Source organism: Ambystoma mexicanum, chromosome 13, assembly GCF_040938575.1.
Source record: "Ambystoma mexicanum isolate Mex_15411 chromosome 13, UKY_AmexF1_1, whole genome shotgun sequence".
NCBI classification, from domain to species: domain Eukaryota; kingdom Metazoa; phylum Chordata; class Amphibia; order Caudata; family Ambystomatidae; genus Ambystoma; species Ambystoma mexicanum.
The window spans coordinates 646,192,204-646,209,491 of record NC_090938.1 but is presented as its reverse complement, the minus strand read 5'-3'; positions in this window follow the sequence as shown (position 1 = coordinate 646,209,491).

Below are 17,288 nucleotides of genomic sequence, written 5' to 3'. Positions count from 1 at the left end.
GGGCCTCGGGTGGCCAAGCCACCAAGTAAAACAGGGAACCCCATGTATTTCCGAAAAGAGGACACCCGTGGCAATCCGCAGAGGTATGATTTGCACAAATCGACCCAGAATTTATTACCCAGACACCCCCGAAAGTCTGAAATGTGGGGTAAAAAACACATTTTCCGCACATTTCGCCCGGCTCACCCATCGAAACACGCCGCCAACAACACATGGCCTACCGTCCCGCGTTCCCACAGGTCCCGATGAAAACGGTGCCTCACATGTGTGGGTGCACCTACCTGGGTGCCAAGGGGAATGCCTAAATCACAAGTAACCCCAAGTCTGTTTTCAGACCAGAATTTCAGACTCTCTGCTGACCGGCACACCATACAGATATGGGCCTCAGGTGTCCAAGCCACCAAGTAAAACAGGGAACCCCATGTATTTCCGAAAAGAACACGCCCGTGGCAATCCGCAGAGGTATGATTTGCACAAATCGACCCAGAATTTATTACCCAGACACACCCGCAAAGTCTGAAATGTGGGGTAAAAAACACATTTTCCGCACATTTCACTCGGCTCACCCATCGAAACACGCCCCCAACAACACATGGCCTACCGTCCCGCGTTCCCACAGGTGTCCCGATGAAAACGGTACCTCACATGAGTGGGTGCACCTACCTGGGCGCCAAGGGGAAAGCCTAAAACACAAGTAACCCCCAAGTCTGTTTTCAGACCAGAATTTCAGACTCTCTGCCGACCGGCACACCATACAGATATGGGCCTCGAGTGTCCAAGCCACCAAGGAAAACAAGGAACCCCATGCATTTCCGAAAAGAGGACACCCGGCGGAATCCGCAGAGGTATGATTTGCGCAAATAGGCCCAGAATTTATTACCCAGACACCCCCGCAAAGTCCTAAATGTGGGGAAAAAAACTCATTTTCCGCACATTTCTCCCGGCTCACCCATCGAACACGCCGCCAACAACACATGGCCTACCATCCCGCGTTCCCACAGGTTCCAATGAAAACGGTACCTCACATGTGTGGGTGCACCTACCTGGATGACAAGGGGAATGCCTAAAACACAAGTAACCCCAAGTCTGTTTTCAGACCAGAATTTCAGACTCTCTGCCGACCGGCACACCATACAGATATGGGCCTCGGGTGTCCAAGCCACCAAGGAAAACAAGGAACCCCATGCATTTCCGAAAGGAGGACACGCGTCGGAATCCACAGAGGTATGATTTGTGCAAATAGGCCAGGAATTTATTGCCCAGACACCCCCGCAAAGGCCTAAATGTGGGGAAAAAAAACTCATTTTCCGCACATTTCACTCAGCGCACCCATCGAAACACGCCCCCAACAACACATGGCCTACCGTCTCGAGTTCCCACAGGTGTCCCGATGAAAACGGTACCTCACATGTGTGGGTGCACCAACCTGGGTGCCAAGGGGAAAGCCTAAAACACAAGTAACCCCAAGTCGTTTTCACACCTGAATTGCACACTCTCACATCATACAGATATGGGCCTCGGGTGTCCAAGCCACCAATGAAAACAGGGAACCCCATGCATTTCCGAAAAGAGGACACCCGTGGGAATCAGCAGAGGTATGATTTGGGAAAATCGGCCCAGAATTTATTACTCAGACACCCCCGCAAAGTCCGAAATATGGGGAAAAAAATGCATTTTCCGCACATTTCACTCGGCGCACCCATCGAAACACGCCGCCAACAACACATGGCCTACCGTCTCGCGTTCCGACACATGTCCCGATGAAAACGGTACCTGACAGCTGTGGGTGTACCTACCTGGGAGCCAAGGGGAAATCCTAAAAAACAAGTAACCCCAAGTCTGTTTTCAGACCAGAATTTCAGACTCTCTGCCGACCGGCACACCATACAGATATGGGCCTCGGGTGTCCAAGACACCAAGGAAAATAGGGAACCCCATGCATTTCCGAAAAGAGGACACCCATGGGAATCCGCAGAGATATGATTTGCGCAAATCGGACCAGAATTCATTACTTAGACACCCCCGCAAAGTACTAAATGTGGGGGAAAAAACACATTTTCTGCACATTTCCCTCGGCTCACTCATCGAAACACGCCCTTGACAACATATGGCCTACCATCCCCCGTTCCCACAGGTGTCCCGATGAAAACGGTACCTCACATGTGTGGGTGCACCTACCTGGGCGGCAAGGGGAAAGCCTAAAACACAAGTAACCCCAAGTCTGTTTTCAGACCAGAATTTCAGACTCTCTGCCGACCGGCACACCATACAGATATGGGCCTCGGGTGTCCAAGTCACCAAGGAAAACAGGGAACCCCATACATTTCCGAAAAGAGGACACCCATGGGAATCGGCAGAGGTATGATTTGGACAAATTGGCCCAGAATTTATTACCCAGACACCCCCGCAAAGTCTGAAATGTGGGGAAAAAAATGCATTTTCCGCACATTTCACTCGGCGCACCCATCGAAACACGCCGCCAACAACACATGGCCTACCGTCCCACGTTCCCACAGGTGTCCCGATGAAAACGTTACCTCACATGTGTGGGTGCACCTACCTGGGTGCCAAGGGGAAAGCCTAAAACACAAGTAACCCCAAGTCTGTTTTCAGACCAGAATTTCAGACTCTCTGCCGACCGGCACACCATACAGATATGGGCCGCAGGTGTCCAAGCCACCAAGTAAAACAGGGAACCCCATGCATTCCCGAAAAGTGGACACCCGTGGGAATCCGCAGAGGTATGATTTGCGCAAATCGGCCAAGAATTTATTACCCAGACACCCCCGCAAAGTCCGAAATGTGGGGGAAAAAACGCATTTTCCGCACATTACGCTCGGCTCACCCATCGAAACACGCCCCCAACAACACATGGCCTACCATCCCACGTTCCCACAGGTGTCCCGATGAAAACGGTACCTCACATGTGTGGGTGCACCTACACCTACCTTGGCGCCAAGGGGAAAGCCTAAAACACAAGTAACCCCAAGTCTGTTTTCAGACCAGAATTTCAGACTCTCTGCCGACCGGCACACCATACAGATATGGGCCTCAGGTGTCCAAGCCACCAAGTAAAACAGGGAACCCCATGTATTTCCGAAAAGAACACGCCCGTGGCAATACGCAGAGGTATGATTTGCACAAATCGACCCAGAATTTATTACCCAGACACCCCCGCAAATTCTGAAATGTGGGGTAAAAAACACATTTTCCGCACATTTCACTCGGCTCACCCATCGAAACACGCCCCCAACAACATATGGCCTACCATCCCGCGTTCCCACAGGTATCCCGATCTAAACGGTACCTCACATGTGTGGGTGCACCTACCAGGGCGCCAAGGAGAAAGCCTAAAAAACAAGTAACTCCAAGTCGTTTTCACACCTGAATTGCACACTCTCACATCATACAGATATGGGCCTCGGGTGTCCAAGTCACCAAGGAAAACAGGGAACCCCATACATTTCCGAAAAGAGGACACCCGTCGGAATCGGCAGAGGTATGATTTGGGCAAATCAGCCCAGAATTTATTACCCAGACACCCCCGCAAAGTCCGAAAAGTGGGGAAAAAAATGCATTTTCCGCCCATTTCACTCGGCGCACCCATCGAAACACGCCGCCAACAACACATGGCCTACCGTCCCACGTTCCCACAGGTGTCCCGATGAAAACGTTACCTCACATGTGTGGGTGCACCTACCTGGGTGCCAAGGGGAAAGCCTAAAACACAAGTAACCCCAAGTCTGTTTTCAGACCAGAATTTCAGACTCTCTGCCGACCGGCACACCATACAGATATGGGCCCCGGGTGTCCAAGCCACCAAGTAAAACAGGGAACCCCATGCATTTCCGGAAAGTGGACACCCGTGGGAATCCGCAGAGGTATGATTTGCGCAAATCGGCCAAGAATTTATTACCCAGACACCCCCGCAAAGTCCGAAATGTGTGGGAAAAAATGCATTTTCCGCACATTACGCTCGGCTCACCCACCGAAACACGCCCCCAACAAAACATGGCCTACCGTCCCACGTTCCCACAGGTGTCCCGATGAAAATGGTACCTCACATGTGTGGGTGCACCTACACCTACCTTGGCGCCAAGGGGAAAGCCTAAAACACAAGTAACCCCAAGTCTGTTTTCAGACCAGAATTTCAGACTCTCTGCCGACCGTCACACCATACAGATATGGGCCTCGGGTGGTCAAGCCACCAAGTAAAACAGGGAACCCCATGTATTTCCGAAAAGAGGACACCCGTGGCAATCCGCAGAGGTATGATTTGCACAAATCGACCCAGAATTTATTACCCAGACACCCCCGCAAAGTCTGAAATGTGGGGTAAAAAACACATTTTCCGCACATTTCACTCGGCTCACCCATCGAAACACGTCCCCAACAACACATGGCCTACCGTCCCGCGTTCCCACAGGTGTCCCGATGAAAACGGTACCTCACATGAGTGGGTGCACCTACCTGGGCGCCAAGGGGAAAGCCTAAAACACAAGTAACCCCCAAGTCTGTTTTCAGACCAGAATTTCAGACTCTCTGCCGACCGGCACACCATACAGATATGGGCCTCGAGTGTCCAAGCCACCAAGGAAAACAAGGAACCCCATGCATTTCCGAAAAGAGGACACCCGGCGGAATCCGCAGAGGTATGATTTGCGCAAATAGGCCCAGAATTTATTACCCAGACACCCCCGCAAAGTCCTAAATGTGGGGAAAAAAACTCATTTTCCGCACATTTCTCCCGGCTCACCCATCGAAACACGCCGCCAACAACACATGGCCTACCATCCCGCGTTCCCACAGGTTCCAATGAAAACGGTACCTCACATGTGTGGGTGCACCTACCTGGATGACAAGGGGAATGCCTAAAACACAAGTAACCCCAAGTCTGTTTTCAGACCAGAATTTCAGACTCTCTGCCGACCGGCACACCATACAGATATGGGCCTCGGGTGTCCAAGCCACCAAGGAAAACAAGGAACCCCATGCATTTCCGAAAGGAGGACACGCGTCGGAATCCACAGAGGTATGATTTGTGCAATTAGGCCCGGAATTTATTGCCCAGACACCCCCGCAAAGACCTAAATGTGGGGAAAAAAAACTCATTTTCCGCACATTTCACTCAGCGCACCCATCGAAACACGCCCCCAACAACACATGGCTTACCGTCTCGAGTTCCCACAGGTGTCCCGATGAAAACGGTACCTCACATGTGTGGGTGCACCAACCTGGGTGCCAAGGGGAAAGCCTAAAACACAAGTAACCCCAAGTCGTTTTCACACCTGAATTGCACACTCTCACATCATACAGATATGGGCCTCGGGTGTCCAAGCCACCAATGAAAACAGGGAACCCCATGCATTTCCGAAAAGAGGACACCCGTGGGAATCAGCAGAGGTATGATTTGGGAAAATCGGCCCAGAATTTATTACTCAGACACCCCCGCAAAGTCCGAAATATGGGGGAAAAAATGCATTTTCCGCACATTTCACTCAGCGCACCCATCGAAACACGCCGCCAACAACACATGGCCTACCGTCTCGCGTTCCGACACATGTCCCGATGAAAACGGTACCTGACAGCTGTGGGTGTACCTACCTGGGAGCCAAGGGGAAATCCTAAAAAACAAGTAACCCCAAGTCTGTTTTCAGACCAGAATTTCAGACTCTCTGCCGACCGGCACACCATACAGATATGGGCCTCGGGTGTCCAAGACACCAAGGAAAATAGGGAACCCCATGCATTTCCGAAAAGAGGACACCCATGGGAATCCGCAGAGATATGATTTGCGCAAATCGGACCAGAATTCATTACTTAGACACCCCCGCAAAGTACTAAATGTGGGGGAAAAAACACATTTTCTGCACATTTCCCTCGGCTCACTCATCGAAACACGCCCTTGACAACATATGGCCTACCGTCCCCCGTTCCCACAGGTGTCCCGATGAAAACGGTACCTCACATGTGTGGGTGCACCTACCTGGGCGGCAAGGGGAAAGCCTAAAACACAAGTAACCCCAAGTCTGTTTTCAGACAAGAATTTCAGACGCTCTGCCGACCGGCACACCATACAGATATGGGCCTCGGGTGTCCAAGCCACCAAGTAAAACAGGGAACCCCATGTATTTCCAAAAAGAGGACACCCGTGGCAATCCGCAGAGGTATGATTTGCACAAATCGACCCAGAATGTAATACTCAGACACCCCCGCAAAGTCTGAAATGTGGGGTAAAAAACACATTTTCCGCACATTTCACTCGGCTCACCCATTGAAAAACGCCCCCAACAACACATGGCCTACCGTCCCGCGTTCCCACAGGTGTCCCGATGGAAACGGTACCTCACATGAGTGGGTGCACCTACCTGGGCGCCAAGGGGAAAGCCTAAAACACAAGTAACCCCCAAGTCTGTTTTCAGACCAGAATTTCAGACTCTCTGCCAACTGGCACACCATACAGATATGGGCCTCGAGTGTCCAAGCCACCAAGGAAAACAAGGAACCCCATGCATTTCTGAAAAGAGGACACCCGGCGGAATCCGCAGAGGTATGATTTGTGCAAATAGGCCCAGAATTTATTACCCAGACACCCCCGCAAAGTCCTAAATATGGGGAAAAAAACTCATTTTCCGCACATTTCGCCCGGCTCACCCATCGAAACATGCCGCCAACAACACATGGCCTACCGTCCCGCGTTCCCACAGGTCCCGATAAAAACGGTACCTCACATGTGTGGGTGTACCTACCTGGGTGCCAAGGGGAATGCCTAAAACACAAGTAACCCCAAGTCTGTTTTCAGACCAGAATTTCAGACTCTCTGCCGACCGGCACACCATACAGATATGGGCCCCGTGTGTCCAAGCCACCAAGGAAAACAGGGAACCCCATGCATTTCCGAAAAGTGGACACCCGTCGGAATCCGCAGAGGTATGATTTGCGCAAATCGGCCAAGAATTTATTACCCAGACACCCCCGCAAAGTCCGAAATGTGGGGGAAAAAACACATTTTCCGCACATTTCGCTCGGCTCACCCATCGAAACACGCCCCAACAACACATGGCCTACCGTCCCACGTTCCCACAGGTGTCCCGATGAAAACGGTACCTCACGTGTGGGTGCACCTACCTTGGCGCCAAGGGGAAAGCCTAAAACACAAGTAACCCCAAGTCTGTTTTCAGACCAGAATTTCAGACTCTCCGCCGACCGGCACACCATACAGATATGGGCCTCGGGTGTCCAAGCCACCAAGGAAAATAGGGAACCCCATGCATTTCCGAAAAGAGGACACCGGTGGGAATCCGCAGAGGTATGATTTGCGCAAATCGGACCAGAATTCATTACTTAGACACCCCCGCAAAGTACGAAATGTGGGGGAAAAAACACATTTTCCGCACATTTCCCTCGGCTCACTCATCGAAACACGCCCTTGACAACATATGGCCTACCGTCCCGCGTTCCCACAGGTGTCCCGATGAAAACGGTACCTCACATGTGTGGATGCACCTACCTGGACGCCAAGGGGAAAGCCTAAAACACAAGTAACCCCAAGTCTGTTTTCAGACCAGAATTTCAGACTCTCTGCTACCGGCACACCATACAGATATGGGCCTCGGGTGTCCAAGCCACCAAGGAAAACAGGGAACCCCATGCATTTCCGAAAAGAGGACACCGTGGGAGTCCGCAGAGGTATGAGTTGCGCAAATCGGCCCAGAATTTATTACCCAGACACCCCCGCAAAGTCCGAAATGTGGGGAAAAAAACACATTTTCCGCACATTTTGACCGGCTAACCCCTCGAAACACGCCCCCAACAACACATGCCCTACCGTCCCGCGTTCCCACAGGTGTCCCGATGAAAACGGTACCTCACATGTGTGGATGCACCTACCTGGACGCCAAGGGGAAAGCCTAAAACACAAGTAACCCCAAGTATGTTTTCAGACCAGAATTTCAGACTCTCTGCCTACCGGCACACCATACAGATATGGGCCTCGGGTGTCCAAGCCACCAAGAAAAACAGGGAACCCCATGCATTTCAAAAAGAGGACACCCGTGGGAATCCGCAGAGGTATGATTTGCGCAAATCAGCCCAGAATTTATTACCCAGACACCCCCGCAAATTCCGAAATGTGGGGAAAGAAATGCATTTTCGGCACATTTCGCTCGGCTCACCCATCGAAACACGCCCCCAACATCACATGGCCTACCGTCCCGCGTTCCCACAGGTGTCCCGATGAAAACGGTACCTCACATGTGTGGGTGCACCTACCAGGGCGCCAAGGGGAAACCCTAAAACACAAGTAACCCCAAGTCGTTTTCACGCCTGAATTGCACACTCTCATATCATACAGATATGGGCCTCGGGTGTCCAAGCCACCAAGGAAAATAGGGAACCCCATGCATTTCAGAAAAGAGGACACCCGTGGGAATCAGCAGAGATATGATTTGGGTAAATCGGCCCAGAATGTATTAGCCAGACACCCCCTCAAAGTCCGAAATGTGGGGAAAAAAATGCATTTTCCCCACATTTCACTCGGCGCACCCATCGAAACACGCCGCCAACAACACATGGCCTACCGTCCCACGTTCCCACAGGTTTCCCGATGAAAACAGTACCTCACATGTGTGGGTGTACCTACCTCGGCGCCAAGGGGAAAGCCTAAAACACAAGTAACACCAAGTCTGTTTTCAGACCAGAATTTCAGACTCTCTGCCGATCGGCACACCATACAGATATGGGCCCCGGGTGTCCAAGCCACCAAGTAAAACAGGGAACCCCATGCATTCCCGAAAAGTGGACACCCGTGGGAATGCGCAGAGGTATGATTTGCGCAAATCGGCCAAGAATTTATTACCCAGACACCCCCGCAAAGTCTGAAATGTGGGGGAAAAAACGCATTTTCCGCACATTACGCTCGGGTCACTCATCGAAACACGCCCCCAACAACACATGGCCTACCGTCCCACGTTCCCACAGGTGTCCCGATGAAAACGGTACCTTACATGTGTGGGTGCACCTACACCTACCTTGGCGCCAAGGGGAAAGCCTAAAACACAAGTAACCCCAAGTCTGTTTTCAGACCAGAATTTCAGACTCTCTGCCGACCGGCACACCATACAGATATGGGCCTCGGGTGTGCAAGCCACCAAGTAAAACAGGGAACCTCATGTATTTCCAAAAAGAACACGCCCGTGGCAATCCGCAGAGGTATTATTTGCACAAATCGACCCAGAATTTATTACCCAGACACCCCTGCAAAGTCATAAATGTGGGGTAAAAAACACATTTTCCGCACATTTCACTCGGCTCACCCATCAAAACACGCCCCCAACAACACATGGCCTACCGTCCCGCGTTCCCACAGGTGTCCCGATGAAAACGGTACCTCACATGAGTGGGTGCACCTACCTGGGCGCCAAGGGGAAAGCCTAAAACACAAGTAACCCCCAAGTCTGTTTTCAGACCAGAATTTCAGACTCTCTGCCGACCGGCACACCATACAGATATGTGCCTCGGGTGTCCAAGCCACCAAGGAAAACAGGGAACCCCATGTATTTCCGAAAAGGGGACTCCCTTGGGAATCTGCAGAGGTATGATTTGCGCAAATCAACCTAGAATTTATTACCCAGACATCCCCGCTAAGTCTGAAATGTGGGGGAAAAAACACATTTTCCGCACATTTCACTCGGCTCACCCATCGAAACACGCCCCCAACAACACATGGCCTACCGTCCCGCATTCCCACAGGTGTCCCGATGAAAATGGTACCTCACATGTGTGGGTGCACCTACCTGGGCGCCAAGGGGAAAGCCTAAAACACAAGTAACCCCCAAGTCTGTTTTCAGACCAGAATTTCAAACTCTCTGCCGACTGGCACACCATACAGATATGGGCCTCGGCTGTCCGAGCCACCAAGAAAAACAAGGAACCCCATGCATTTCCGAAAAGAGGACATCCGGCGGAATCCGCAGAGGTATGATTTGTGCAAATAGGCCCAGAATTTATTACCCAGACACCCCCCCAAAGTCCTAAATGTGGGGAAAAAAACTCATTTTCCGCACATTTCACTCAGCGCACCCATCGGAACACGCCCCCAACAACACATGGCCTACCGTCTCGAGTTCCCACAGGTGTCCCGATGAAAACGATACCTCACATGTGTGGGTGCACCAACCTGGGTGCAAAGGGGAAAGCCTAAAACACAAGTAACCCCAAGTCGTTTTCACACCTGAATTGCACACTCTTACATCATACAGATATGGGCCTCGGGTGTCCAAGCCACCAAGGAAAACAGGGAACCTCATGCATTTCCGAAAAGAGGACACCCGTGGGAATCGGCAGAGGTATGATTTGGGAAAATCGGCCCAGAATTTATTACCCAGACACCCCGGCAAAGTCTGACATGTGGGGGAAAAAACACATTTTCCGCACATTTCCCTCGGCTCACCCATCGAAACACACCCCCAACAACACATGGCCTACCGTCTCGCGTTCCCACACGTGTCCCGATGAAAACGGTACCTGACATGTGTGGGTGTACCTACCTGGGCGCCAAGGGGAAATCCTAAAAAACAAGTAACCCCAAGTCTGTTTTCAGACCGGAATTTCAGACTCTCTGCCGAGCGGCACACCATACAGATATGGGCCTCGGGTGTCCACGCCACCAAGGAAAACAGGGAACCCCATGTATTTCCGAAAAGAGGACACCCGTGGGAATCCGCAGAGGTATGATTTGCACAAATCGGCCCAGAATTTATTACCCAGACACCCCGGCAAAGTCTGACATGTGGGGGAAAAAACACATTTTCCGCACATTTCCCTCGGCTCACCCATCGAAACACACCCCCAACAACACATGGCCTACCGTCTCGCGTTCCCACACGTGTCCCGATGAAAACGGTACCTGACATGTGTGGGTGTACCTACCTGGGCGCCAAGGGGAAATCCTAAAAAACAAGTAACCCCAAGTCTGTTTTCAGACCAGAATTTCAGACTCTCTGCCGACCGGCACACCATACAGATATGGGCCTCGGGTGTCCAAGCCACCAAGGAAAATAGGGAACCCCATGCATTTCCGAAAAGAGGACACCCGTGGGAATCCGCAGAGGTATGATTTGCGCAAATCGGACCAGAATTCATTACGTAGACACCCCGCAAAGTACGAAATGTGGGGGAAAAACATATTTTCCGCACATTTCCCTCGGCTCACTCATCGAAACACGCCCTTGACAACATATGGCCTACCGTCCCGCGTTCCCACAGGTGTCCTGATGAAAACGGTACCTCACATGTGTGGATGCACCTACCTGGACGCCAATGGGAAAGCCTAAAACACAAGTAACCCCAAGTCTGTTTTCAGACCAGAATTTCAGACTCTCTGCTACTGGCACACCATACAGATATGGGCCTCGGGTGTCCAAGCCACCAAGGAAAACAGGGAACCCCATGCATTTCCGAAAAGAGGACACCCATGGGAGTCCCCAGAGGTATGAGTTGCGCAAATCGGCCCAGAATTTATTACCCAGACACCCCCGCAAAGTCCGAAATGTGGGGAAAAAAAACACATTTTCCACACATTTTGATCGGCTAACCCCTCGAAACACGCCCCCAACAACACATGCCCTAATGTCCCGCGTTCCCACAGGTGTCCCGATGAAAACGGTATCTCACATGTGTGGATGCACCTACCTGGACGCCAAGGGGAAAGCCTAAAACACAAGTAACCCCAAGTCTGTTTTCAGACCAGAATTTCAGACTCTCTGCCTACTGGCACACCATACAGATATGGGCCTCGGGTGTCCAAGCCACCAGGAAAAACAGGGAACCCCATGCATTTCAAAAAGAGGACACCCGTGGGAATCCGCAGAGGTATGATTTGCGCAAATCAGCCCAGAATTTATTACCCAGACACCCCCGCAAAGTCCGAAATGTGGGGAAAGAAATGCATTTTCGGCACATTTCGCTCGGCTCACCCATCGAAACACGCCCCAAACATCACATGGCCTACCGTCCCGCGTTCCCACAGGTGTCCCGATGAAAACGGTACCTCACATGTGTGGGTGCACCTACCTAGGCGCCAAGGGGAAAGCCTAAAACACAAGTAACCCCAAGTATGTTTTCAGACCAGAATTTCAGACTCTCTGCCGACCTGCGCACCATACAGATATGGGCCTCAGGTGTCCAAGCCACCAAGGAAAACAGGGAACCCCATATATTTCCGAAAAGAGGACACCCGTGGGAATCCGCAGAGGTATGATTTGCGCAAATCGGCCCAGAATTTATTACCCAGACACCCCCCAAAGTCCAAAATGTGGGGAAAAAAATGCATTTTCCGCACACTTCGCTCGGCTCACCCATCGAAACATGCCCCCAACAACACATGGCCTACCGTCCCGCATTCCCACAGGTGTCCCGATCTAAACGGTACCTCACATGTGTGGGTGCACATACCAGGGCGCCAAGGGGAAACCCTAAAACACAAGTAACCCCAAGTCGTTTTCACACCTGAATTGCACACTCTCACATCATACAGACATGGGCCTCGGGTGTCCAAGCCACCAAGGAAAACAAGGAACCCCATGCATTTCCGAAAGGAGGACACGCGTCGGAATCCACAGAGGTATGATCTGTGCAATTAGGCCCGGAATTTATTGCCCAGACACCCCCGCAAAGACCTAAATGTGGGGAAAAAAAACTCATTTTCCGCACATTTCACTCAGCGCACCCATCGAAACACGCCCCCAACAACACATGGCTTACCGTCTCGAGTTCCCACAGGTGTCCCGATGAAAACGGTACCTCACATGTGTGGGTGCACCAACCTGGGTGCCAAGGGGAAAGCCTAAAACACAAGTAACCCCAAGTCGTTTTCACACCTGAATTGCACACTCTCACATCATACAGATATGGGCCTCGGGTGTCCAAGCCACCAATGAAAACAGGGAACCCCATGCATTTCCGAAAAGAGGACACCCGTGGGAATCAGCAGAGGTATGATTTGGGAAAATCGGCCCAGAATTTATTACTCAGACACCCCCGCAAAGTCCGAAATATGGGGGAAAAAATGCATTTTCCGCACATTTCACTCAGCGCACCCATCGAAACACGCCGCCAACAACACATGGCCTACCGTCTCGCGTTCCGACACATGTCCCGATGAAAACGGTACCTGACAGCTGTGGGTGTACCTACCTGGGAGCCAAGGGGAAATCCTAAAAAACAAGTAACCCCAAGTCTGTTTTCAGACCAGAATTTCAGACTCTCTGCCGACCGGCACACCATACAGATATGGGCCTCGGGTGTCCAAGACACCAAGGAAAATAGGGAACCCCATGCATTTCCGAAAAGAGGACACCCATGGGAATCCGCAGAGATATGATTTGCGCAAATCGGACCAGAATTCATTACTTAGACACCCCCGCAAAGTACTAAATGTGGGGGAAAAAACACATTTTCTGCACATTTCCCTCGGCTCACTCATCGAAACACGCCCTTGACAACATATGGCCTACCGTCCCCCGTTCCCACAGGTGTCCCGATGAAAACGGTACCTCACATGTGTGGGTGCACCTACCTGGGCGGCAAGGGGAAAGCCTAAAACACAAGTAACCCCAAGTCTGTTTTCAGACAAGAATTTCAGACGCTCTGCCGACCGGCACACCATACAGATATGGGCCTCGGGTGTCCAAGCCACCAAGTAAAACAGGGAACCCCATGTATTTCCAAAAAGAGGACACCCGTGGCAATCCGCAGAGGTATGATTTGCACAAATCGACCCAGAATGTATTACTCAGACACCCCCGCAAAGTCTGAAATGTGGGGTAAAAAACACATTTTCCGCACATTTCACTCGGCTCACCCATTGAAAAACGCCCCCAACAACACATGGCCTACCGTCCCGCGTTCCCACAGGTGTCCCGATGGAAACGGTACCTCACATGAGTGGGTGCACCTACCTGGGCGCCAAGGGGAAAGCCTAAAACACAAGTAACCCCCAAGTCTGTTTTCAGACCAGAATTTCAGACTCTCTGCCAACTGGCACACCATACAGATATGGGCCTCGAGTGTCCAAGCCACCAAGGAAAACAAGGAACCCCATGCATTTCTGAAAAGAGGACACCCGGCGGAATCCGCAGAGGTATGATTTGTGCAAATAGGCCCAGAATTTATTACCCAGACACCCCCGCAAAGTCCTAAATATGGGGAAAAAAACTCATTTTCCGCACATTTCGCCCGGCTCACCCATCGAAACATGCCGCCAACAACACATGGCCTACCGTCCCGCGTTCCCACAGGTCCCGATAAAAACGGTACCTCACATGTGTGGGTGTACCTACCTGGGTGCCAAGGGGAATGCCTAAAACACAAGTAACCCCAAGTCTGTTTTCAGACCAGAATTTCAGACTCTCTGCCGACCGGCACACCATACAGATATGGGCCCCGTGTGTCCAAGCCACCAAGGAAAACAGGGAACCCCATGCATTTCCGAAAAGTGGACACCCGTCGGAATCCGCAGAGGTATGATTTGCGCAAATCGGCCAAGAATTTATTACCCAGACACCCCCGCAAAGTCCGAAATGTGGGGGAAAAAACACATTTTCCGCACATTTCGCTCGGCTCACCCATCGAAACACGCCCCAACAACACATGGCCTACCGTCCCACGTTCCCACAGGTGTCCCGATGAAAACGGTACCTCACGTGTGGGTGCACCTACCTTGGCGCCAAGGGGAAAGCCTAAAACACAAGTAACCCCAAGTCTGTTTTCAGACCAGAATTTCAGACTCTCCGCCGACCGGCACACCATACAGATATGGGCCTCGGGTGTCCAAGCCACCAAGGAAAATAGGGAACCCCATGCATTTCCGAAAAGAGGACACCGGTGGGAATCCGCAGAGGTATGATTTGCGCAAATCGGACCAGAATTCATTACTTAGACACCCCCGCAAAGTACGAAATGTGGGGGAAAAAACACATTTTCCGCACATTTCCCTCGGCTCACTCATCGAAACACGCCCTTGACAACATATGGCCTACCGTCCCGCGTTCCCACAGGTGTCCCGATGAAAACGGTACCTCACATGTGTGGATGCACCTACCTGGACGCCAAGGGGAAAGCCTAAAACACAAGTAACCCCAAGTCTGTTTTCAGACCAGAATTTCAGACTCTCTGCTACCGGCACACCATACAGATATGGGCCTCGGGTGTCCAAGCCACCAAGGAAAACAGGGAACCCCATGCATTTCCGAAAAGAGGACACCGTGGGAGTCCGCAGAGGTATGAGTTGCGCAAATCGGCCCAGAATTTATTACCCAGACACCCCCGCAAAGTCCGAAATGTGGGGAAAAAAACACATTTTCCGCACATTTTGACCGGCTAACCCCTCGAAACACGCCCCCAACAACACATGCCCTACCGTCCCGCGTTCCCACAGGTGTCCCGATGAAAACGGTACCTCACATGTGTGGATGCACCTACCTGGACGCCAAGGGGAAAGCCTAAAACACAAGTAACCCCAAGTATGTTTTCAGACCAGAATTTCAGACTCTCTGCCTACCGGCACACCATACAGATATGGGCCTCGGGTGTCCAAGCCACCAAGAAAAACAGGGAACCCCATGCATTTCAAAAAGAGGACACCCGTGGGAATCCGCAGAGGTATGATTTGCGCAAATCAGCCCAGAATTTATTACCCAGACACCCCCGCAAATTCCGAAATGTGGGGAAAGAAATGCATTTTCGGCACATTTCGCTCGGCTCACCCATCGAAACACGCCCCCAACATCACATGGCCTACCGTCCCGCGTTCCCACAGGTGTCCCGATGAAAACGGTACCTCACATGTGTGGGTGCACCTACCAGGGCGCCAAGGGGAAACCCTAAAACACAAGTAACCCCAAGTCGTTTTCACGCCTGAATTGCACACTCTCATATCATACAGATATGGGCCTCGGGTGTCCAAGCCACCAAGGAAAATAGGGAACCCCATGCATTTCAGAAAAGAGGACACCCGTGGGAATCAGCAGAGATATGATTTGGGTAAATCGGCCCAGAATGTATTAGCCAGACACCCCCTCAAAGTCCGAAATGTGGGGAAAAAAATGCATTTTCCCCACATTTCACTCGGCGCACCCATCGAAACACGCCGCCAACAACACATGGCCTACCGTCCCACGTTCCCACAGGTTTCCCGATGAAAACAGTACCTCACATGTGTGGGTGTACCTACCTCGGCGCCAAGGGGAAAGCCTAAAACACAAGTAACACCAAGTCTGTTTTCAGACCAGAATTTCAGACTCTCTGCCGATCGGCACACCATACAGATATGGGCCCCGGGTGTCCAAGCCACCAAGTAAAACAGGGAACCCCATGCATTCCCGAAAAGTGGACACCCGTGGGAATGCGCAGAGGTATGATTTGCGCAAATCGGCCAAGAATTTATTACCCAGACACCCCCGCAAAGTCTGAAATGTGGGGGAAAAAACGCATTTTCCGCACATTACGCTCGGGTCACTCATCGAAACACGCCCCCAACAACACATGGCCTACCGTCCCACGTTCCCACAGGTGTCCCGATGAAAACGGTACCTTACATGTGTGGGTGCACCTACACCTACCTTGGCGCCAAGGGGAAAGCCTAAAACACAAGTAACCCCAAGTCTGTTTTCAGACCAGAATTTCAGACTCTCTGCCGACCGGCACACCATACAGATATGGGCCTCGGGTGTGCAAGCCACCAAGTAAAACAGGGAACCTCATGTATTTCCAAAAAGAACACGCCCGTGGCAATCCGCAGAGGTATTATTTGCACAAATCGACCCAGAATTTATTACCCAGACACCCCTGCAAAGTCATAAATGTGGGGTAAAAAACACATTTTCCGCACATTTCACTCGGCTCACCCATCAAAACACGCCCCCAACAACACATGGCCTACCGTCCCGCGTTCCCACAGGTGTCCCGATGAAAACGGTACCTCACATGAGTGGGTGCACCTACCTGGGCGCCAAGGGGAAAGCCTAAAACACAAGTAACCCCCAAGTCTGTTTTCAGACCAGAATTTCAGACTCTCTGCCGACCGGCACACCATACAGATATGTGCCTCGGGTGTCCAAGCCACCAAGGAAAACAGGGAACCCCATGTATTTCCGAAAAGGGGACTCCCTTGGGAATCTGCAGAGGTATGATTTGCGCAAATCAACCTAGAATTTATTACCCAGACATCCCCGCTAAGTCTGAAATGTGGGGGAAAAAACACATTTTCCGCACATTTCACTCGGCTCACC